General features: G+C 42.2%; 1 protein-coding gene across 1 annotated transcript in view; it reads left to right on the top strand.

Moving 5' to 3' along the window:
• Positions 1 to 21,252, top strand: part of ZMIZ1 (zinc finger MIZ-type containing 1) — a 412,625-nt gene that overhangs the window by 75,861 nt on the left and 315,512 nt on the right. Inside the window, exon 2 of the mRNA XM_070946491.1 lies at positions 1,564 to 1,662. The gene's annotated coding sequence lies outside the window, so the exon portion shown is untranslated. The remainder of the gene's footprint in view (positions 1 to 1,563; positions 1,663 to 21,252) is intronic.

Here is a 21,252-nt window from a genome sequence, read left to right as displayed (position 1 = left end):
GGTTTATTGTTGGCTCTTTGGCATTTCCTTGATTGGGGTGTTGTTTACTTGATTGCGGGTCTGATGTTAACCTTGGAGTTCATCTATGCTGATATGGGTGCTGATGGCTGGTGGAGAGGTGCTACGGTCTTTTTTGTTCTCTTTTGGGCTGGTTGATTGTCTCTTTTGCATAGTCCAGGGGTCGGCAACCTTAAATACTCAAAGAGCCACAAAGGTCCTAACCGGAAGCCTCCCATTCAATTCTGGAGCTGACCGGAAGTCTGGTTCCCCCACCATAGAGTCTCCTCCTAGCGCGGCATCCTTTTTCCTCTCCCTGTCCTAACTGAAAGCCCTATCAATCATGGAGCCGACAAGCGTCAAGGAGCTGCAGCAGAGGGATGAAAGAGCCACATGCGGCTCCAGAGCTGCAGGTTGCTGACCCCTGGCATAGTCTATAGATGTTGCTAATGTATATGTGTCTATTGATGGCTGATTTGTCAGAGTGCCAGGCTTCTAGAAATTCCCTGGCATTTTTAGACTTGGCCTGGTCTAGGATGGTCACATTTGAAACAATGGTTAAAACTGTATATATGTTTTGAAATCAAAGAATTTTCATCATGTCTTCGGACTGCCAGTTGGTGTTCATGGATGCCTTCTGCACCAGTCTTCTAGCTTTTTGTCCTCCATAGTGGTTGTTGTAGTCCTTACATGAAGATATGAAGAGTAGCTCCAATCCCATTACAGGTAGTCCTTGACTTAGAAGCTTATGTTCGAAATTACCTCACTGAAAAAGGTACCTCACACTTACGACAACCATTGCAGCATCCCCATGATCCAAATTTCAGAGGCTTGGCAACTGACTCATATTTATGACAGTTCAGTGTCATAAATGGAAGGACAAGGGGAGACATGATAGCAGTGTTCCAATATTTGAGGGGCTGCCACAGAGAGGAAGAGGTCAAGCTACTTTCCAAAGCAACCTAAAGGCCAGCCAAGGAACAATGGATAGAAACTGATCAAGGAGAGATTTGACCTGGAAATAAGGAGAATTTTTTTGACAGGGAAAACAATCAACCCACAGAACAGCTGGTCTTCAGAAGTTGTGGGAGCTTCATCACTGGAGGCTTTCAAGAAGAGACTGGACTGCCATCTGTCAGAAATGGTGTAGGGTCTCCTGCTTGGGCGGAGCATTTGGACTAGATGACCTACAAGGTCCCTTCCAACTCTGTTAATCTGTATCTCTTTCCCGGGATCATGTGATCCCCTTTAGTGACCTTCTGACAAAAAAAGTCAATGGTGGGAAACCAGATTTACTTAACCACCCTGTTACAACCGCCGTGTTTCACTTAACATCTGTGGCAAGAAAGATTGTAAAAAAAACCCCTTCACCGCTGCCTCGCTTAGCAGTGTAAATTTTGGGCTCGATTGTGGTTGTAAATCGAGGACTATCTGTATTGATAGAAGTTGGGAGGGCATGATATTGAGAAGAATCACATTCTTTAGTCAGTTTTCTCAGAGGATTGTTGAGACAAGGTTCATATGGAATAATATTTAAACATTTTCTCTTCTTTTCTTCCCATCCAGAAAGCATCTGAGGAGCTTATTGTACACGATCGCATTTGCCTTTGTTAACAACAAGCAAGTGGGAGAGATAACTCAAACCAGCAATTTTACTTCTAAATGGTGAGTCATCCAATCCACAGTCATACAGAGTATTATAATATCATTGGATTATGTTGCTCTATTTACAGGGGTTCAGATTTATACAGAAATAGCAAGTGATAGTAACTGTTACTAGCATGATTTGACCATTCTGATTACTTTTTTTTGAAAAAACATACATTTTCCAAAAATTAATATGGCTAATGTAATTTTTAATTAATAATCTGCTTTTAAATAATTAAAAAGACTTTCGACATCATTGGTCATTGACGGATATTGCTGTATGTCAGATGAAGGGAATTTTTATACATTTATCTTCCAGTCAAGCTTCAGATGTTAGTCTCTGTTTAGAAGCGAGGAATAGTTTTGTGCAAAAAAGTTTGCTCCAGACACAATGACAAACCGAGGAATTTAAGCTTCCTGTTTCTCCCTAGATAAAGGAAAGAGTTAGGAGAAGAAGCTATTGGAATTGAAGGTTGGCCATTAATCATTGGGATGGCAGTTTGTTGATGGGTTTGAATTAACCCTGAGAGAAACTGTACATTATGAATGTCTTTATGGCACCGTTATTGATAAATTGTGGGATGTTTGGGGTTTGGCGCTACGATTTTGAGGCTGGGCAAATGTTTCTCCTTTTTCATTTTGGGTCTCATGATGCTCATGATTAGCTTATGAACCGCAAGATTTTACTAGCCATGACCAGAAAAAAAGAAGCTGGATTGGGTCAAATTCAGTTTAGATAATTTTGAATCTCTGGGTCCTCCAGTGATGATGGCAGAATCTCCCTTGAGGTAGGACAAGCAACAATGGATGGAAACTAATCAAAGGGAGATGCAACCCAGAACTATGGAGAGATTTCCTGTCAGTGACAATAATTAATCAGTGAAACATTTTGCCTTCAGAAGTTGTGGGTGTTCCATCATTGAATCAGAATCAGAATAGAGCTGGAAGGAACGTTGGAGGTCTTCTAGTCCAGCCCCCTGCTCAAGCAGGAGACCCTATACCATTTCAGACAAGTGGCTATCCAGTCTCTTCTTAAGAACCTCCAGTGATGAAGCACCCATAATTTCTGAAGACAAGCTCTTCCACTGGTTAATTGTCCTCATTGTTAGGAAGTTTCTCCTTAATTCCAGGTTGCTTCTCTCTTTGATTACTTTCCATCCATTGTTTCTTGTCTTGCTTTGTGGTGCTTTGGAAAATAAGTTGACCCCCTCTTCTTTGTGGCAGCCCCTCAAACACTGAAACACTGCTATCATATCCCCCCTCATCCTTCTTTTCTCTACACTAGCCGTACCCAGTTCCTGCAACTGTTCTTCATGCGCTCCATGGCATGGGACCCGGGTACCTTCGAGACCAACTTCTGCCACCAATAGCCTCCCACCGGCCAGTCCGCTCCCACAGAGAGGGTCTCCTCAGGGTGCCATCGGCCAAGTTATGTCGGCTGGCGACACCCAGGGGGAGGGCCTTCTCTGTGGGAGCCCCAGCTCTGTGGAATGAACTGCCCCTGGAAGTGTGTAAGATCTCCGACCTCCGGGTATTTCGTTGTGCACTCAAGACCCTGTTGTTCCGCCAGGCTGGGCTATCAACATAACAATTTTAAATTGGGTTTTAAATTCCTGGGGTTTTAAATTGAGCTGAATTCATTTAATAATTTTAAATTATTTTAACTGATGTTGTCTTGTGTTTTTAATAGGCTGTACACCGCCCTGAGTCCTTTGGGAGAAGGGCGGTATAGAAATAAAATTATTCTTATTCTTATTCATATGTTTTTGTCTCCAGGCCTTTAATCATCCTAGTTGCTCTTCTCTGCACTTTTCCCGAAGTCTCAACATCTTTTTTTGTAATGTGGTGACCAAAATTGGATGCAGTATTCTAGTTGTGGTCTTACTAAGGTTTTATGAAGTGCTACTAAATACTTCACGTGATTTTGATTCTATGGAATGAAATTCTACTGGAGGCTTTTAAGAAGAGACGTTTGTCTGGAATGGTTTAGGGCCGTGATGGCAAACGTTTGGCATGCGTGCCAGAGGTGGCACGCAGAGCCCTCTCTGTGGGAACGCAGACCATCGCCAGCTGCTCTTCTGCTTTCTGGCATGCACATGGGTGCCGGCCAGCTGGTCTTCACTGGCTCTGGAGCACCGGAAAACGGCTTGAAAAATAGGCAAAAAACAGGCTGTTTTCTGGATCTTTTGGAGGGCATTTTTCGGACCATTTTCAGGCCATTTTCTGGCTATTTATGAGCCATTTTTAGGCCAAAACTGGCCCGATGAACAGCCCAAAAAACAGCCTGAAAATGGTCTAAAAATGGTCTGGAAAAGGCCCCCAAAATGGCCAAAAAACAGCCAAAAAACAGGCATGTGCACACTGGCCAGCTGGTCTTCAGTTTTCCAGTGCTCCACCGCGCACACATGCACACACATGCATGCACATTGCATGCATGCGGTGCCAAAAAGATTTGCCATCATTGGTCTAGGGTCTCGTGCTTGAGCAGGGAGTTGGATTAGAAGACCTCCAAGGTCCCTTCCGACTCTCTTATTCTGTTACTCCAATAGATGTTCAGTGTTATTGTAAAAGAAAGGTGAGGAGAATAATTTAGCAGAAGGGAACTTATTGGCTAAGGGCGTATAAGGGCCTAATCCGGCTAAGAAGGAACTCATCTTTTGAGACCATCTACACAAGCTGATGCTTTCATTGTTCCTTTGTTGGGAGCTGCTTGGTACCTTTCAAGAAAGAGGCACAGAGGGCAATTCTGAGGGCACAGGGGGGCTTCCTGTGGTTTTTAGTATTAAATCGTCTTCATGCTTCAGTTGAGTGCGCCGGATAGGAATCTGCAGATGGCTTTGAGGCAATTCATCTATTTATCTTCCTACTGCCTCTAAGTTACCTTGAAGCAAAAGAGGATGGTTGCTAAGCAACTGCTCAAATGCCTTCTCTGGCTTCTAAGATAATCATTAGACCAGCTGTCTGAAAGACGAGAACATCTGCAGGAAACAGGGGTTAGATCTGGCTTAATATACTGACCCTCATAAATAGGCAGGCCTAATGATAAGCTAGCATGGAAGTCTACCCCCCCCCCGAAAAAACATCTCTCTTACTACTCTTCTGTGAAACTCAAGGAGGTTATTTTTAATGTCATTCCTTTCTTCTTGTATATTTTATTGCTCCTCCACAAATTGGAGATCCCAATTTACTTGATGGCCTTGAAAGTTTGTCCTTGTGCTTAGTACCTGCGCTGGAAAGTCCTTGACTTGCAACAGTTTAAATTCAAGGGAGCTTTGGAAAATTACAGTGGCATTGAAAAATGAGACTTATGACCGTTTTTCACACTTACGACTGCTGCAGCATCCCCACAGTCTTGTAAGCAAAATTCGGATGCTTGGCATTTGGTTCGTGTTTAGGACGGTTGCAGTGTCCTGGGCAGGGGTGGGATTCAAAAATTTTAGCAACCGGTTCTCTGCCTGGTTGCTGGGTGGGCATGCCATGGTGGGCGTGGCCTACTTGGCCTCCTGCACCACGGTGGGGGAGGGGAGCGTTTTTCACCCTCCCCAAGCTCCGGAGGCTTTCCTCGAACCTCTGAGAGGGCAGAAACGGTCTCCCCCAGGCTCTGGCAGCCCTCCAGAGGCCGAAACAGGCCCATTTCCAGACTTCCAGAACTTCCGGGATGCCCATTTTTTGACCTCCCAGAGTCTCCGTGCGGACACTGCACTTACCTGGCATCCAAAACGGGCTGCGTGGAGACTCCTGGGAGGGGCAGGGTGGGGTGGGAGGGGCCAGCCAGTCCTTGCAACTACCGGTTCAGCGAACCAGATGTAAAAGTAGCATCCGGTTTGCCCGAACCGGTCTGAACCGGTTGAATCCCACCCCTGGTCCTGTGATTCCCTTTTGCGGCCTTTTGACAAGCAAAGTCAACGTGGAAATCCAGATTTCACTTCACAGCAGTGGTACTAATTTAACAACTGCAGTGACTACTTAACCATTGTGGCAAAAAGCTTGTAAAATAGGGCAACATTCACGTAACTGTCTCGCTTCTAAGCCACAGAAATGTTGGGCTCAATTTGGTCGTAAGTCGAGGAGTACTTAATGTACTAGGATGGAAAGATAAATACTGTAAGCTAATTATGTAATTTAAACTCCTATTCCAGGAGTGGCTGGTATAGAGCATTTATTGTAATTTATGAATTAGGATGATAATCATGTACCTTTCAATGTATTAAAAAAAAAATATGAACTTATGGAAACAGTCAGTTGATTGGGCATCTTAGCCTGGTACCTATTACAGTTTAATCACTGAATGTTTAATGTTAAAAAAGTTTAATGTTAAAAAACATTAAAAGCAGCTTTATGCAAAAGAAAATAGGTAGGAGAAATCTTGTGTATAAATGCTCTATTAAGCAGTCGGAAATCCAAGCAATTTTTTTTTCTGAGTAATTAGCTCCCTTTTAACTGATTAACAAATAAATCCATTGATTTAAAACTAAAATACAAGTTTAATACAGATGCTTTCTTGAAGTGCTGGGAGAAAAAAGGCATGCTTAATTTAAACAAAAACAAAAGGCTATTTTCTGTTTAGTTTTCAGTTGAAATAATGTTCCAGAACCACCCTGGCTTGAAAATAAATGCCTTGTTCTAGTTTCAGTTGTGGTAGTGTGTAGTGAAAGAGGTCTCTGACCACATCGCTGGTACAGATACAGATTAACAGAGTTGGAAGGGACCTTGTAGGTCATCTAGTCCAACCCCCCACCCAAGCAGGAGACCCTATACCATTTCTGACAAAATGGCAGTCCAGTCTCTTCTTGAAAGCCTCCACTGATGAAGCTCCCACAACTTCCAAAGGCAAAAGCTGTTCCATGGGTTGATTGTTCTCCCTGTCAGAAAATTTCCAGGTTGAAATTCTCCTTGATCAGTTTCCATCCATTGTTCATTTTCTGGCCTTCAGGTGCTTTGGAAAATAGCTTGACCTCTTCCTCCCTGTGTCATCCCTTAAATATTGGAACACTGCTATCATGTCTCTCCTGGTCCTTCCATTTATGACACTGCAACTGTCATAAATATAAGTCAGTTGCCAAGCCTCTGAAATTTGGATCATGGGATCATGGGGATGCTGCAATGGTCGTCGTAAGTGTGAAACTTTTTTCGGTGATACGATTTCGAACATACGCTTTTAAGTCAAGGTACCTGTAAGTGGGATTGGTTGTCCTGGTATGAGCAATCCTCTTATTTCTGGGCCCTTAATACCCATTGCTAACATTAAACTATTGGAAGGGAATTTGACGCAATTAGAATATAGAATAATAAGGTTGGAAGGGACCTTGGAGGTCTTCTAGCCCACCCCCCTGATTACATTTTCTGGCTGTGCATTTTCTTCTTGAAAACCTTCAATTCTAGGTTGGATCTCTCTATAATGAACTCTTACTTATTGTCCAGGTTTTATACAGAGCAAATTGACTCCCTCTTCTCTGTGATAGCCCTTCAAATATTGGAAGTTGGCTATCATGTCTCCCCTAAGCCTTCCCTTCATTAGACTAGACCTGTTATTTATTTATTTTTTTTTAAATTTGATTTATATGCCGCCCTTCTCCGAAGACTCAGAGCGGCTTACAATGTGCTCAGCAATAGCCTTCATCCTTTTGTATATTTATACAAAGTCAGCTTATTGCCCCCACAACTGGGTCCTCATTTCACCTACCTTAGAAAGGATGGAAGGCTGAGTCAACCTTGAGCCTGGCGAGATTCGAACCCTGCAGTAATTGCAGGCAGCTGGTCTTAATAACCAGCTTAATAACAGGGTGCCTTAAACCCCTGTACTACCAAGGCTCTTTATGGTGAACCTATGGCATGCGTGCCAGAGGTGGCATGCAGAGCCCTCTCTGTGGACACGTGGGCTGTAGCCAGCTGCTCTTCTTGTTTCCGGTGTGCACATGTGTGCCATCCAGCTGGTCTTTGCAGATGCCAGAGCGCCAGAAAATGGCCTGAAAATGGCCCAAAACCAGGCCATTTTTGGGGCCATTTCTGGGCCGTTTTCGGGCCGTTTTTCTGGCCATTTTCAGTCCATTTTTCGGGCCATTTTCAGCTTGTTTTTTGGGCCATTTTCAGGCTGTTTTTAGGCTGTTTTTTGAAATGGCTCAAAAAATGGCCTGGAAAATGGCCAAAAAACAGGAAAGCATGCGCCGGCCAGCTGGTCTCTGGGTTTCCGGTGCTCTGGTGCATGCACATACACGCATATGCATGTTTATTCTGGTTTCGGCACTCAGTGTCGAAAAGGTTCGCCGACACTGGACTAGACATACCCAGTTCCTGCAACCATTCATTGTATGGTTTTAAGTCTCCAGAGCCCTTATCATCTTTGTTGCTTTTCTCTGCACTTTTTCTTAGGGTCTCAACATCTTTTTTCATTTTTGGTATTGTGGTAACCAGAACCTGACACAATATTGGTGGTCTCACCAGTAAATTAGTACTATAACTTCACATTAGTTCTAGTAAGTCTGCCTCAACTGTTGGAGAACACATGGAGAACTGTTCTTCATCTTGATATGCCCATCACTCTTCCAAGGACAGTCCAGCAATATCCTTGATCCTATCCATCCTCTTCACCCAGTGTTGTCCCTCCTTCTTCTATTTATCTCAACCTTACCAAACGCAGCTCTTTTTGTTTCTTTCTTTTTAATATATGTTTTATTGATACATTTTTCTTTTATAAACATAAAAAAATTCCATGTCTATCTGAACAGCGTGTTGTCTGGGCACCATTGATTTTAAATAAGTATACAACAATAACCATAATCATACTAGTAATCTTAATAAACATATCAATATTAATCACAAAATAATAATACAGTTAGTTTATCCATCTTACAGAATTTTCAGTACACATTTTTGTTATCTTTTTTTGATTCTGCTCAGTTCCTATTGGTTAACCATTGGTAAAATAAATCCAATGTTTAAAAAGTATTCTGTTTCTTCTTTTTCTTTTATCTTAAGTATCGATCTATCCATCTCAGCACATTCTAATATTGTTTTTTTATTACACTGTCATCTGTCGGGACCCTCATCATTTTCCCATTGTTGTGCAAACACTATTCTATTTTTAAGTAACTGGACACCCGTGCTTAACTATGTGATCGGGTGTGATAAATTGACACTTAAAGCCTGAAACTTAATGTAGAATGTGTACCTCCGTAGAATCTGAGCATGTTGATATAAGGCAACTGGCAGTTGGGACAGAGTTCTTTTCAGGTGGGGAGGGAGAGTAGAACGTCTAACCCCAAGATGGTGAACCTATGGCACGCGTGCTACAGATGGCATACAGAGCCATATTTGTGGGCATGCGAGCATTGCCCTAGCTCAGCTCCAGCGCACATGCACACACCAGCCAGCTGATTTTCAGGCCTTCCGGGCCTACCAGAAGTAAGGAAATGGGCCGTTTCTAGCCTCTGGAGGGCCTCCCGGGGGTGGGGAAGGCTGTTTTCACCCTCCCCAGGCTCCAGGAAAGCCTCTGGAGCCTGGGGAAAGCGAAAAAGGGGCCTACCGGGCCCACCAGTATCCTTTTTGCCATCACGGGCCAAAAGCGGGGGGAGCGCAGGGGGGTTGTGGGCGCATGTGGGGGGGACAGGGCCTGGGGGGCATTGAATTATGGGTGTGGGCGCGTGCGCACACGACCCCCCCTGCGCTCTCCCCCACTTTTGGCACCCAACGGCAAAAAGGTTAGCCATCACTGGTCTAACTCCTTAGCAGCAGAGTGTGTTAATAATAATATAAGAAATACTAATGATCTGATGGTCATTTTGAAAAATCCTTTCTTAGCGAGCACCTAGAAGCTAAGAGGAACATACATGCCAAATTTCAAGTTTGTAGGATTTACCGTTCTGGCGATTTCGTGATGAGTGAGTGTTATTTGGCTTTTATATACGGTAGATAGATAGATAGATAGATAGATAGATAGATAGATAGATAGATAGATAGATAGATAGATAGATAGATAGATAGATTTTGCATATAGTAACAAACCCAACTCTTTTTCTATGCCTCCATTGCTTTTACCCATCTATGCATAAGGCAAGACTGGAGTCAAAACAGCCTATCTCTGTTGCATATGCGTTCCTCAAATCCATCTGAGTTGCTATTTACCCTTTTGGCTTGTGAGCGCATTCTGGCTTAACAGCCTTTCTTTGAGCTCTGACATGTCAACGGTGCGGAGACGGAGGTGACTGCCGAACCCCGTACATTGCTGCACGCGAGCTTGGCTCTTCTTGGGTATAAATACACGTTGTTATAAAAGGAAAATGACGGACAGCAGCATGATCCCTGGCGTGTTGAGATCTTCTTCCTGGAACTGCTCGTAATGACTCTCTGATCCCGAGATCATCTCTCTCTGGAGTGATTCTAAGGACACAGCAGTTCCCAGCCTGTTGTGGAAAACCACACTGAAGGAGGTACAAATGAATGCTTCCTTGGGTTCAGGGCAGGGTGGAGAGCTTGGTGCCAGTTGGTTGTCTTGACAATTTTTCTCATCCCTTTTGCGTAATCTGTAATGTGACTTTTCTCACTCCCACCTTCACCAAAGAAGGTTATTCTTTTTGGGCGAACTTTACTTTTACGCAGTGAAAAAGGAGAGGCCGTAGTTTTTCATGTGATGCTTGCATGCTTAGAAGAAGCTTCAGCGAAATTTAAAATAGTCAGTTTGAGGAAAAATAGTTTTCTTTCGCAAACTATCATTGCTGATGGAATAGATCTAGATTGCTTTGAATCCTTGATAGTAAATAGTTTCTTTAGTTCAGCAAACTATCATTGATTATTAAATATTTCCAGATTGCTTCCAATCCTCGATAATAAACTTAGTTTGTTTAGTTTAGCAAACTAATGTTGCTGATTGAATATATCTAGATTGCTTTGAATTCTTGATAGTAAACATAATTTGTTTACTTTAGCAAATTAACATTGCTGATTGAATGTATCTAGATTGCATTGAATCCTTGATAGTAAACATAGTTTCTTTAATTCAGCAAACTATCATTGATTATTAAATATTTCCAGATTGCTTCCAATCCTTGATAGTAAACATTGTTTAGCTTAACAAGCTATCATTGCTGATTGAATATATCTGGATTGCATTGAATCCTTGATAGTAAACATAGTTTCTTTAGTTCAGCAAACGTTCATTGATTATTAAATATTTCTAGATTGCTTCCAATCCTTGATAGTAAACATTGTTTAGCTTAACAAGCTATCATTGCTGCTTGAATATATCTAGATTGCATTGAATCCTTGATAGTAAACATAGTTATATGTAATCCAGAGTTGGGAACCAGAATTTGACCATAAAGAGAATTGCAGAAGGTTTTTCTGAGGATGTTACAATGCTGTCATAAGGAACAGGGTTGAATTTTTGTGGAGGGTGCCTGCTCAGGTATGAACGAGAATGAAAAATCTCTGGGCACCAATATCATTTTTTCCTGAAATCTTCTCCCACTCCCAAATGTCAAGTCTTGAAATGGGTGGTTTCAAAGGTGGAATAGCACCATTTCTTTAAAAGGGAAATGGGGATTTTGGTAGCGGAGGAAGAACATTAATAAGTGAAGGAAATGCACTCATGTTTAGAAATACAGGCATTTGAGGGCATGCTTCGAGTCAAGAGAAATGGAACATAAGGGAGTGGAAACAACAACAATGACATTATTGTGGAGCATGTGCTAATGGGCTGACAAGCCAGATTTTTGGATAATCCTGTCCTGGAGCAAATTTCAGAAGCTGAGAGAGGAGAGATATCAATCAATCAGAGTAGAGCTGGAAGGGACCTCGGAGACCTTCTAGTCCAACCCCCTGCTCAAGCAGGAGAACCTATATCATTCCAGACAAGTGGTTGTCAATAATAATAATAATAATAATAATAATAATAATAATAATAATAATAATAATGATGATGATGATGATGATGATGATGATGATGATGTGTTGTCCCAATTGTAATTGGAGCCCTTAGAGCAATACCCAAAGGGCTACCCCGCTATTTAGAAATTCTAAATTTGCCGGACTTGAACATTTTGACTCTACAAAAAACCATTTTACTCGGAACAACTTACATCCTCCGACAATACCTTAACAGTTCCTAGGTCCTTGGTTAGGACTTGAGCTGCTGACCTATTAACCAGCCTCAAAGGCTGTGAATCTCACTAAAGATTAAATAATAATAATAATAATAATAATAATAATAATAATAATAATAATAATAATTAGAAGTAGAAGTAGAAGTAGAAGTAGAAGTAGTAATAGCAGTAGTAGTAGTAGTAGTAGTAGTAGTAGTAGTAGTTTGGATTCGATAATAATGAAAATAATAAGCCAGAAGTTTGGATTTGAGTATAGCAAAAACCATTGGGAACATCAGGTTGAGAAAGTTTTAGAGAATGAGAAACTCAAGATCTTGTGGGACTTTAGGATTCAGACTGACAGGCACTTGGTCCACAACACACCTGACATAATAATAGTTGAAAAGAAAAAAGTATGGTTCATTGACATTGCAATACCTGGTGATGTACGGATTGAAGATAAGCAGCAAGAAAAAAATCACAAAGTACTGGGACTTGCAAATTGAAGTTGAGCGACTGTGGAAAAAGAAATCGTGTGTTGTCCCGATTGTAATTGGAGCCCTTGGGGCAATACCCAAAGGGCTACCCCGCTATTTAGAAATTCTAAATTTGCTGGACTTGAACATTTTGACTCTACAAAAAACCACCTTACTCGAAACAGCTTACATCCTCAGACGATACCTTAACAGTTCCTAAATCCTTGATTAGGACTCGAGCTGCTGAGCTATTAACCAGCCTCAAAGGCTGTGAATCTCACTAAAGATTAAATAATAATAATAATAATAATAATAATAATAATAATAATAACAACAACAACAACAACAACTTTATTTTCATTTTACGTATATACACAGTATATCCATGCAACAAAATTCACTTAACACTCAAAGATCAAGTCCAACCCACATAACAATCCCACAACACCCCCCCCACCACAAATTCCTCACCCCTAAACCACCCAAACATCCACACAACAGACCAAGTAATGCTGTCCAACAGCTCACTGATGGTGGCCCTTTAGTTCATTGTTGAGTGCAATTATAGCTCTGGGATAAAAACTGTTCAGAAGACATGTGGTCCAAGTTTTAATTGTTCTGCATCTTCTGCCAGAAGGCAACAGTCCAAAAAGATTGTAAGCAGGATAGGAAGAGTCTCTGAGAATGTTATACAACTTCCTCAAACAGCGAGATTCGAAGATGTCGTCCAGGGCTTTTTTGTCCGCTACAGAGCTGCTCCCATACCATGCAAGAATGCCGTATGTCAGGACACTCTCAATGGTGCTGCAATAGTAGGACAGAAGTAGATGCTGAGATAGATTTATCTTCCTGAGTATTCTCAGGAAGTACAGCCTCTTCTGTGCCTTTTTCACAAGCACGTTAGCATTCATAGTCCATGAGAGATCCTCCGAGATATAAATGCCCAGAAATTTAAAACTACCAACTATCCACTTGTCCAAGAGGTTGGTAAAACGAGAACCCAGATTGTTGGGGGCAAGAAGCTGACTCTGTAAACTGCTTAGAGAGAGCTGTAAAAGCATTGTGAAGTGGTATATAAGTCTAAGTGCTATTGCTGTTGCTTAGGCAATCAAATGCAGGCATTCATGCATTTTATACTGTGGCGACCAAAATTGGATGCAATATTCCAAGTATGGTCTTACCAAGGCATTACAGAGTGTTAACAGAATTTAAAGGGGGTTGAACTTGGATCCCTTGTGGCAGTGTAAGGACTCTAAGTTAATTCCTCTCTTGACTCTTTCTCCCAGGATCTGCCTCCTCTTCTACATATATGGAATCTTAGTAAGCTCCACCCCTCCTCCAGAATCACCATGTTTGTGAGACGGACAGCTAAACAAACAAACAAACAAACAAACAAACAAACAAACAAACAATATCTCTGAACTGTAGAAGTGCCTTGGTGTAGTTACGCTGTGGTGAGATATTTAATTGACAGCAAAACATTGGTTCCTGGCAAAGATAGAATCACCTTCCGATAAACTGTTCAACTAAAAATACTCTTAAATTGGAAGTTAATACATAGATTATAAATGAAGTCCCTTTTTATAGCTCTTTTAGTGAATACTTTTTCTCCACAGGTTTTAAAAAAAAGTACCAGGTTAATTTGCATTGTAATGTCAATTCTTGCTTAAATTCAATCAAGCAGTTTTTGGTATGTTTCCTCCACATTAATTCCCATTTGATTTGTCACCTCCTGTTACTCGTTTAAAGATTTGCCATGTGATTTTCCCCCTCATCTGATTGGCTTCATCTGAAATTGAAGGTCCTCCTATTATGATGTATTAATTTCATTTTCATTCAAGCTGGGATGACTTTAATAAGGATGAATTGCATGGAGTTTGGAGCCTGTCAATTCCTAGGATGATAGTGAACAAGGAATAAAAAATAATGGAAAATAAAGATTAGATCGTGATCCTTCCCTCCCTCCCTCCCTTCCTTCCTTCCTTCCTTCCGAGTCTGAGTCTGCCCACAGCTGGAGTTCAGTTCTGACCAGCTCAAGGCCTTCCTTCCTTCCTTCCTTCCTTCCTTCCTTCCTTCCTTCCTTCCTTCCTTCCTTCCTTCCTTCCTTCCTTCCTTCCCTCCCTCTTTCCTGAATTCTAAAACCAAAAACTATGTGAATGTTATTATCTATAATAATAATTGATGAACTACTTTTGAGCTCACTAAATATGTATGTACATATAGTCCTCATCTTATAGCCACAATTGAATCCAAACTTTCGGTTGCCAAGCAAGGCAGTTGTTAAGTGAATCTTGTGTTCGTGAAGCAAATCTAGCTTGCCCCATTGTCGGAAGCCAGCTAGGTGATTACAAATGTTGTGATCACACAACACCAGGATACTGCAACCATTATAAATACATGCCACTTGCCAAGCGCCCAAATTTTGATCACCTGACCATGGGGCTGCTGCAAAGGTCATAAATCTGAAAACCAATCATAAGTCACTTTTTTTCAGTGCCGTTGTAACTTGGAACGGTCCCTAAATGAATGATTGTAATATCTGTAGGCGTTTGTACGTGTGTGTGTGGGCATACATTGTGCATATGGACAAACTTGCAAATGGAAAAGACTGAAATGTACATATCTGATACCAATTACATCATGATGCAAACAACACAGGGCAATGGTGCTATTCAGCTGGTTCTATCCGGTTTGCCCGAACTGGTAGCGACAGCTGCGGGAGGCTCTGCCCACCCACACAGATGTCATCACATCCCGTTTTTGACGCTCTGCGCATGCGCAGAAGGTCCTGCACATGCACGGAGGTGGCGCGTGGGCTCACATTTGCAAATCTGTAGCGAAGGTAAGTGAATACCACCCCTTACGCAGGGTATGTTTTGTGTGCAATTGATGTGTGGACTTCATGGCATGTATTGTATCACGTCTCTTGCTCCTTGTCAATAAAAAGAATAGCAGTCCTTAGACTAATGTTTGATGAAGTTGGTTAATATATGGTAGCCATTAGCTGACTTAATCATAATCAGACCAAACGAGTTGGCCAAGCTTGTAATTATGTTGTGCAGCTTATATTATATAATTAACAGCTCCGCCGATTTCTTTAAAAAAACACACACACACGTATTAAATATCTGAAGAATAATTCTTTCTGTCATTTTTTTGATCCGTAACTGGGATTAAGTGGGTCTCTCTGTACACTAAAATGAATTCATCTTGGTCTTAAAAAGGAAGACCTTTCTTGCACAACCTTAAATAAATGCTGTGCAACTTGAATTGTTGGTCTTGTGATCTTATTAATTATTAAAATCTTGTAGATTTTCCCTTTGGCTAACCTATTGGGGAGTAAAAACCCAACTGTTGATATCTTAAGGTAGATGTAGCGCCAAGGATTAGAGAGAAAGAAAAGATGGGTCTTTTTCTGGTTTGTATACTATGCAGGGATGGGATTCAGCCTATTCGGTCCAGTTCGGGTGAACCGTTGATCCAATGGTGAGCTGGGAGTGAACCGGTTCGCTCTGACCATCAGCTGATCCCTCCCACCCACCCACCCCTGCACTATACTTACCTATATTTGTTCGTTTTTAGCCCAGCTGATAGGCGCGGCAGAGCGGATTGCTGCATCTCAGCTGTTTTTAAATGAAATGCGCTTGCTTTTCTGGTTGTTACACCAGTTGAAACCCACCACTGATACTATGTGTGACATTGTTTTGCTGAATAAAGCCATAAATAAATGCCTCTGTAACTAGAGCAGGGGTCTGCAACCTTAAATATTCAAAGAGCCATTTGGACCCGTTTCCCACAGAAAAGAAAACACCGGGAGCCACAAAACCTGGGTGGGCATGGCCAACTCGATGTCACTCACTTCCACCGGTCACATGACCCCCCTAGCCACGCCTACCCAATCGGTCATTAGGGCAGAGAACAAGTTGTTAAAAACACTGGGAACCACAAAATCCTTTTGACATCTCTCTCTCTTCCCTCCCTCCCTCTGTCCCCCCTCCCCCTCTCTCTGTATTTCCCTGTCTCTGCCCTGGCTGCTTCTCCATCCCCCACCGTCACCCTTACCTTCTCAGGCCAGGCTAGGAGTGACTGGGAGGGGAGGGCGAGGGGCGGGGCCAGCCAGTGTTGGGATCACCTGACAGGGAGCTGCAGCAGAGGGCCCAAAGAGCCACATATGGCTCTGGAGCCGTAGGTTGCTGACCCCTGAACTAGAGATTGTGTGAAGCACAGGAAATCAGGAGTCAAGGCAGTTCAATTTTATTGCGTGTTAAAAAGCTCTGCAAGAATCTGAATTACTAACGGTGAAAACAAATAGGGGGTATATAATGGAACTCAAGGTAGGATGGACTTAGAGCTCTTGTGGGCACGAAGGGAATCGAGACTGATGACGTGTTTGACCCCTCCCTCAGTATGAGCATCTCCTACAGACTAGATCCATACATTGTACTGAGCCATTGTTTATTTAACCAGGCTGGTTTGCTGGATTCACACAAACCATTAAGGCAATAACCGTATGTGTAAATGTTGCCAGTATTACCATTTCTGATCTATATGCATTGGTTGATATAATCAGGTGAACCCTGATTATGAAGTCAAGATCCTTATAGACTAAATTTAGCTTAATTTATGAATTAAGATTTAGCTGGAGAGGTTAAAGGAAGAAACCTGCTCATTCCAACAAAGAATTGGAGATAGTCCCATCAAGCTTCAATTTCAATTGTACTTTAAAGATGGTTTTAAATACTTAGTATACACCATTGACCTAACTAGAATGTAGCATTTGTGCCAGCCTAACCATTAGCTGTCAGTATAGCTGACATTCTTAACAAGAACGTACCATCCCTGGGAGGCAAAAGTTATTACCTATTAAAGTAAAGATGGAGAGGAACAATTATTTGCAAATTCTCAGACCCCAAAACCACTTTTGCAAAATCAGCAAGAAAGGTGAAAGTTCTGAAAAAGAGGCCAGGCTCCTGCATTTGTTATCAGGCAAATAATAACACATTTCTCCTGTGGAACTTTTAAGTAAAGCTGCAGCTCCCATGCAAATAAATCTGCAACATTTTACCTAAAGTTATTCTACAGCTTCATGGAGGCTACTTGGTGGCTTTAACCAAAACCAAACCAAAAAAGTGATATCTAAATCTCCCCTTGGTTATGATTAAGTCCCCTATCTGGTTACATGTAATGATGCTTCCTGGCAGAGACCAGTGGTGGGATTCAAATAATTTAACAACCGGTTCTCTGCCCTAATGACCGGCTGGGTGGGTGTGGTCATGGTGGGCATGGCCAGGGGGTGTGACAGGCAGCACTCGGCCTCCTGCACCCCCATGGGAGCAAAAATGGGCCATGGGGGGAATGCGCCGCCCCCCCCGTGGCCCATTTTGGGCCTAGTATGCCTCTCTGCAAGCCTCCTGGGAGCGAAAATGGGCTGCGGGGAGGGGGGGCGCCCTCCCCATGCCCCATTTTGGGCCTAGTAGGCCTTTGTGCTCTTACCTGGGAGCCAAAATGGGGCACATGGTGACTCCTGGAAGGGGTGGGGAGGGAAGGGGACACCCAGCAATTTAACTATCCTTGGTAGTACAGGGGTTTAAGGCACGCTGTTATTAAGCTTATTAAGACCAGCTGCCTGCAATTACTGCAGGGTTCGAATCTCGCCAAGGCTCAAGGTTGACTCAGCCTTCCATCCTTTCTAAGGTAGGTGAAATGAGGACCCAGTTTGTGGGGGCAATAAGCTGACTTTGTATAAATATACAAAAGGATGAAGGCTATTGCTGAGCACATTGTAAGCCGCCCTGAGTCTTCGGAGAAGGGCGGCATATAAATCAAATTAAAAAAAAAAACAAAAAACTATCGGTTCTCCCGAACCAGCCTGAACCGGCTGAATCCCACCACTGGCAGAGGTCAAATAAAGATCCATCCCACTGGCTTTGTACCCAGTGTTTTATTTCTAGATTTCTTCATTTCTAGATTTGCTCCGCTATTCCTGCAAGGATTTCTTCCAGCCACAACTGCTGAAAATTAGCATCATTGTCTTGAGATGGGCTTCCATACAGCTCATTCTAAAATAGATTGAAGCTCCTTTCAAAAGAAGCAGAGATTCCCCCCTTTTGTCCTCCAAAACAAGAAAGCAAAGACATCTTTGCCTTGACCATCTGAAAATGAGAAGCAAAACCTGCAACCATCAAGAATAACAGAGTAACCCTTACTTATTGCAATTTATTATGTAGTAATGAAGAAGGCACCATCAGCTCTCTGCACTTCTGTGGGTCTTTTTTTTTAGTTTGTTTTAATCTTTGGTTATTTTATTATTTATAATTGGTTTTTTTAAAAAAAATATCCATATATGTTGCAGTCTGTAGTGATCCAGCCAGCACACAAGCAAATAATTCAGCAGGATTCATTATATAGAAGAAACTTCTTTATATGCAAAAATATAAAACATGATGCATGTATACAATACCCATGCAGCTCTTGTAACATGATAGAAGAAGAAGCAGCAAGTACAAGAACAAGAAGCAAGGAACAATCAAGCAAAGACAAACAAACTCTTATATACACAGAACAGTTAAACTAAGCCACGCCCAGGCTCTGAGCTGTCTCACATGGCTCACAACACATCCTGTGTCTCAGTCACCAAACAGTTCCCATTGGCTGACTTGTTGTTATAGCTATCCCAGTTCATAAATTTGTATACACTGACAATATAGTAATAGCTCTTAGATTTATATACTGCCCCATCGTATTTTTTCTGGGCAATATACCATGTCAGCGTATTGCCCTCAACAATTTGGGTCCTCATTTTACCACTTCAAAAAGATGAGGTTGGATAATATGTTTTATTAACATTGAAAGCCGCTTAGAGTTGCCTCTACCCATCATACGAGTAGCCTATAAATTTAATAAATAACTAATAATAACAGTAATAAAAGGAACTGGACTGTTTTTTCCTTGAGGAGGAGAAGGAAGAAAAAGTTTTGCTTATCATCTAAGAAGCTTCATCAGCTTCATTGTGATGATGGGGAGATGGAAGGATAGGTACAGATGAAGCTTCGTGGATAAGAAATAAAAGGTCTTCCTCAAGGAAAAAAACATAATCCATTTGCTTTTTTGAATAAGCATCTTTGAAACAAGTATGACCCGGGAATCACTGAAAATCCCCCCAGACAAACAAAATTCCTGTGATCCATTTTAGCTGCTCCTGGCAGGACATCAAATGCCCAGTTGAGAATTGAGAAAGGAATGCCTCAAATTCAGGTAAAGGCCTAGAAGATGATGATAATTTACTGGAAGACTAAACCTCTGGTCCTGGTAACTGGCCCAGATTGGATCCTGCAACATTATTCTGGGGCACGTAGATTCACCTTCATTCACGAGAATAAAACTTTGTTCAATCCTAGTTTACAAAGGAAACATAGAAAATGTAATGGCCTAAAAAGAGCTAGTGGTCCATCGAATTTGCTCTTTGTGAGGTGTTTTTTTTTTTGCTTCTTTTTGTTTTCGTTTCAATTTATTTATTATTTTCCAACTATTAATTGTTTGTATTTATTTATTTATTTATTTATTTATTTATTTATTTATTTATTTATTTATTTATTTATTTATTTATTTATTGGTTCAATTTTATATGCCGCCCTTCTCCGGAGACTCAGGGCGGCTTACAATGCATTAAGCAACAGCCTTCATACTTTTGTATATACCTGCTTAGTAGGGCTTTCGCCCCCACCCCCCAAGCAGTGTTCTTTTTTATACAAAGTCAGCTTATTGCCCCCACAATCCGGGTCCTCATTTTACCTACCTCGAAAGGACGGAAGGCTGAGTCAACCTTGAGCCTGGTGAGATTTGAACTTGCAGTAATTGCAGGCAGCTGGTGTTACTTAACAGCGCTTTAGTCTGCTGCGCCAACAAGGAAAAATTTATAATTTTTTTTGGTGGGGGGGACGGATAGTAGACATGTGTCTACTGGGGTTCTTTTCTGACAGCTTAGTCTTTCTCGAGTTGGGGAAGGTCGCTCAAACAGAAGTCAAGATGCTGCCAGGTATATGAAGAGGATGTGGCTATGTTGCTCCCTTGGATGTTGTACCCGAATGGCAACTGGTTGACATTTATGGATGAGGTGGGTTTAAAAAAATAAAATAAAATAAGAGGAACACATGCTGAGCTTAAGGAATGTAATGGATATCAAGGACGATGCTATTTAGAGAGCTGCACGTGTCACAAGATGCATTTAGCCGTTTGGTAGAGGGCTATTTTTGTCTCTGTCCCGAGTGGCAGTTTTCAGGGTGTGGGAGGATGGCTTTTATTCAAAAATTGGGTGGGAGAGGACATATAAGCAGTATTCCTTTTCAATTTATTGCAGCCATTAGCCAGCAAACAAACACAGCAACACACAAACACTCACACACCAAATGGTGAGAGAGAGGTTTCCTGAGGATGGGCTTCAGCACTTCAATCATGAGCAGCATTCAGGGGTGGGCTTCAAAAATTTTAGCAAGGGATTCTCTGCCCGGTTGCTGGGTTACATTTGGTTACCCTACTAGGTAACATCAGGTTCGCCTGATTCACCAGTTGCGTCCCTTTCTGGATCGGGACTCCTTGCGCACGGTCACTCATGCCCTCGTCATTTCCCGTCTGGACTACTGTAATGCTCTCTACATGGGGTTCCCCTTGAAGAGCACTCGGAGGCTTCAACTGGTCCAGAATGTGGCCGTGTGGGTGATTATGGGAGCGACACGGCGCACCCATGTAACACCTCTCCTGCACGAGCTGCACTGGCTCCTGGTGGTCTTCCGGGTGTGATTCAAGGTGTTGGTTACCATCTTTAAAGCGCTCCATGGCTTAGGACCTGGGTCCTTATGAGATCGCCTTCTGCTACCGATAGCCTCCCACCGACCAATATGCTCCCACAGAGAGGGGCTCCTCAGGGTGCCGTCAGTCAAAATGTTGACTGGCGACCCCCAGGGGGAGAGCCTTCTCTGTGGGGGCACCTGTCCTCTGGAATGAATTGCCCCCGGAGATACGGATGATCCCTGACCTACGCGCCTTTCGCCGTGCCCTCA

The sequence above is a fragment of the Pituophis catenifer genome, unplaced genomic scaffold (assembly GCF_029215685.1).
Source record: "Pituophis catenifer annectens isolate HBS135680 unplaced genomic scaffold, rPitCat1.0.hap2 SCAF_6, whole genome shotgun sequence".
In the NCBI taxonomy this organism is placed as follows: domain Eukaryota; kingdom Metazoa; phylum Chordata; class Lepidosauria; order Squamata; family Colubridae; genus Pituophis; species Pituophis catenifer.
This window is presented reverse-complemented; position numbering and strand designations above follow the sequence as displayed.